Source organism: Numida meleagris, chromosome 19 (genome assembly GCF_002078875.1).
Source record: "Numida meleagris isolate 19003 breed g44 Domestic line chromosome 19, NumMel1.0, whole genome shotgun sequence".
Lineage (NCBI taxonomy): Eukaryota > Metazoa > Chordata > Aves > Galliformes > Numididae > Numida > Numida meleagris.
In genome coordinates this window covers 4,683,713-4,688,037 of record NC_034427.1, presented here as the reverse complement: position 1 = coordinate 4,688,037, position 4,325 = coordinate 4,683,713, and positions in this window count along the sequence as shown.

The following is a 4,325-nucleotide window of genomic DNA, read 5'->3' as shown; positions in this document are numbered from 1 at the left end:
TTTTTTTTTTTTTCCATCCACGGCAGTTCTGGCTTCATGTGAAATAGCCAAGCAAGTTCCTCCATTAACCTCTCTGCTTCCAGAACCTGCTCCTTTTTGACGTGCTCACGTTGCCTTGGTGGTTGCTGCGTGATGCAGCTGCTTGAAGAATTTTTTAATATCCCTCCCTAACGGAACACGAGGTCTCGGAGAGGACTGAGCTACAGCCCAGCCAAGTGCTGTGTCAGACCGTGCTGTCGTAAACTAATCACTTCCCAGCTCCAAATTGGTTCCATGTCTTGCCTTCACTTTTGCTCTTGGAAGGCTGCTCCAGAGCTTCGCTGCCTTTGAATGCTTAGAAACTGTCTTTAAACTTCTAGTTTGAATTAATTCGTGGCCGGTTCGTTCCTGGTTTGTTTTGGAGCCAACATTGTCCCTTAACTTAAATAGTTTTTGGTGTTTACCCGCTGATGTATTTATGGAGAGTAGTCACAGCTCCTTATTTTTGCCAAACTTTTTCTGTAGAAGAGTTTTATTTAGTGAGAGCTTTTTAATGTGGGAGACTTTATTGTTGGTGGTAAATGATATTTATTAGAAGGGTGGGTAGCAAGCCTCAAAGGAGCAGATCCAGAGACTTAGAAAAAAATCTATTTTAAAAACAAAAAGCTCGTTCAGAACCTCTTCCAAAGATGGTGTCTGATTTCTACCTTTAATTGCTTTTGCTTTTCCCATTTGTTCTTTGTCCCCTCTTCACGAGGCTGCCCGACGTCTTGGGGAAGCTCTCTCTGCTGCAGGGGATTCTCGTGGTACGTGCCCGCCTGGTGGGCGCTCAGATGCAGACGCGCTGTTGTAACCCCCTTAGCAGTCACAAATCCTCCCCGGGATGCCGTGAGCTCAAGCAGGCTCTAAGTCCTCCCAGCAGCAGCACTGTTGCCTGCATGCCTTGGTTCGAGGCACAGCAGCGGTGCCTCTGCCTCGCCTGGGTGCCCAGGTGATGGGGGACAGCGGGGTGCTGCCAGAGACAAGGCTGCCAGAATGGAGTGTGGGTGTATGTCCAGTGCTGCCTTCAGAGAACAAATGCAGGTAGGTAATTTACTATTGTCTATGTACGTGCAGGTTTATTTAAGTACACATATATACAGTTCAGATATGCCATTGATTCTTTATTGCGTTAAGAGGTACATTAAAAATGTACACTTCTACTAACTACTTGCTATATAAATATGTTGGAAATGTAGTTTGCCCATTCAAGGTGGTTTTCTGTGGGATTTTGATGTGCACTTAAAGGCCTGTGGCTAATTGGAAGAGTGATCCCCGCTCATCTACAGCAATGGGTAAGGATGATGGTGTGGACTGGTCCCTTGAAACTGTTCTTCCATGCACTAGCTGAAACGTTTTGCACTTGGGTTGTTTTTGGCCAGTTTTCCAGAAAAATGAGAAGTCTTGCGAGCTAGAGGGAGAATTTCCCGGTGTACACAGAAAAACAGCCTTGAGGGTTGGAAGCTGCTGAGGGTTTGGAGCTTTGTCTGCATGCATTCATACAAGCACAGCAGGAGTTTTCTTTCTGTAGGGTCAGAGGAATTCTAAGAAGTGGTCCCATGCAGGCTCCCCCCATCCGCAGGGCCGAGCTGTGCAGGGGGTGAGATGTAAGGACAAAAACCAACATCCAAAAGTAACCGAGTCTGCTTTCTAACTCCCACACATTCCTCGTTAGCTGCATTTTTAGTTGACTTGAAATCTCCGTGGCAGTATAAGCTGAAGATGAGAGGGTTTAGCTCTGTGGTCCTCTGTTTCCCTATCACAGTTTTGAAGCTAAAGAGAAGCAGGTGTCATCTCCAAACGGACCGAGGTTAGGTGCAGGGCATGAGAGGTCGTGTGTTTGCATCTGGAACTTCAGTAGTGGAGGTGGCTCGCCAGTCCCAGCACAGCTCTCCTGCTGGTGGGGGGAGGTGTCACTGCAGTCCTGCTCTTCGTGTGAATATTTATCGTCATCGAATCCAAGATGATGTCTTGACTTGAAAGGAGGAACGTAGGATAGAGGTCATGTAGCCAGCATCAGTAGGGAAGGGAAATTACTTTCTTCACCTCCATTGGCTGTGTGTGAACTTGGGCTCAATAAGCACAGCAGTGAGCATCCTTTGTAATCCACGTGAATCTTGTTACTTCTGTCTCTGAGGCTGCTTAGATTCAGGTTGCAATCCAATTGCTTTATAATCTGAGAGCCTGATCTGTGCTGTGCCTGACTCGCTCACCTACAGGGCTCTGGTTCTCCCAGTGCAAGATTCATCCACATCAGCAGCCAAGCTGTTTCATCTCTAGATTTGCTCTGTGCTCCATTTGGGTCACTAACTCTCCTGTTCCTTAACTAGCATCCTGGAAATCATTCCTTCGTTATTATTTTTTTTAAAACAGAACACTAAGCCATGATTTACAGGCTCCCGTTTCCATCTGCCTGCGAGCTGAGCGCTGCTGCCCCATCAGGCTGGCGGCCCTGGCAGGAGGAGTGGACACAGGCACATGTCCTGCAGCCGTCAGCACACAGAGCTCTGGTGCAGGTATTTGCATCCCCTCATGCTGAGGGCTTCCCGTGGGCACTGCTGGTAGCTGCGATCTGAACCCCCCCGGCAGCTCCATGCAGAGCTGCAGCCCGGCCGAGCAGTGCTCACGCAGAGCAGGAGCTGCAGGGTCTCTGCTTGGCTGATGTTTGCTAGGCTGGTTTTCCATTCGGGGTTTGGGCTACTTTTTAACTTATTTTCTAATGAAAAGTAAAGGTTTTCGGTCACGGGGGAAGTTTTGCGCTCTTCTTTCCCTGCGGTCCCTCTCTCAGAGACAGTTCAAAGGAGATGTGACCAGATGATGTTTGGAAGCCACCGGGGTCACTGGGAATCAGAAGGGAAAGATGACTTCAGCACGCACTGAGGCACAAATTGGAACGCTCATTTCTTTCTCCTGTTTCCCAGATAACCGTGGCTTCGCTCTTTTCAAGTCCGTCTGATTCAGCTCACTGCGTAACCTCCATTTTAATTTCTCAGTTGATCTCAAAACCAGCGGGGAAAGATTAAGCAATGGGGCTGGCCTTTCAAGCTCTACTTTCATTTTTTTGGCAAGTTTAGTTTCTGCTGTGTCTCCTGCTGGCAGCGGTCCGTGCCGGGAATGCTGCATTGGCATCCCACGCCGTTAGAGCAGAGCGAGTGAGCGCCGTTACCTAAGCAGCAGTGGTTTTCCCTTTCTTTTTTCTCATTGCCCGTTTCAGCAGAGAGCGCTCTGCTGGCCGCCCTTGGCCAGATGTGGATGGTGCAGCCAAAGCCAGCTGTTCCCCGTGCGGGATGGAGGGCGGGTTAGGAGGGCTCTTGCCCACTGGTGCTAGCGAAGGTTGGGCTTAGGAATCCGTGGCATAGAAAACTTCTTGCTAAAAATTGCACTTTCTGTCTGCCCCCTCTGGCTGGCGGTGTTATGGGTACGTGGCTGTGATTCCCCTTGCACATACTAACATTGCACTAAAGAGAGACTTTGGGAACAGTGTGTTGATCACTTTGTTTCTCAGCAGACCACAAAGTCAGCCTCATGGGGGGGGGAAGGGGGGTCTTTTTTTTTTTTTTTTTTTTTTTTAAATTTTAATTATTATTATTTAGAAATCATGCTGGTGCTGAATGACCTGGAATTTTTTTGCTTGGATTTATCCAAAGGAAAATGTAATTGTAGCCGCACCGGGACCTTTCATAAGGGTGGCCGTGCGGCTGAGCGCAGAGCAGCGGCTCTGCTGTGTCTTTGTACCGGGGGGTTCCAGTGGGTTCTTACTGTTTTTTTAAGACCACAATTGTAGATGGTCACCTTGGCAGCCGTGCGAGACAGGAATTAGTTTTTACTTTTGGTAAAGGTTTTAAAGAGAAAACAAAACAAAACAAAAAAAACAAAAGCGAAGCTGCCTGTGACTGGGGGCTGTGGCTATGACTCGGGCTGGGGTAGCTTGCACTGCTATGGACTTTACTGCTCTCATTCCGAGGGCACGAACTCCCTGTAGCAACAATGCCACTTCTGAGAAGTGAACGGCAAGTTTCCCTTCCTTTTGTATATGTGGACATGAGGGTGGGAGAGGGAAAAGAGCTTGCTTGTACAGTCTGTTGAAATGAAACCAGACATTTTTGGTTGTTCCTAAATAAAGAGCGTAAAATCCGAACGAGAGTCGGCTGGTGATTGTGGAGGGGGCTGCATCCCCACGAGCCCTCCCCGCACTGCAGCCATACAAGGGCCAGTTCTCCCCCCAGCTGTAACCCTGGGGCTGCTCCCAGGGGGAGGAAGGCGAGGGCAGTGCAGCCGAGGCAAAGGGCCAGCAAAATGAGACAGTG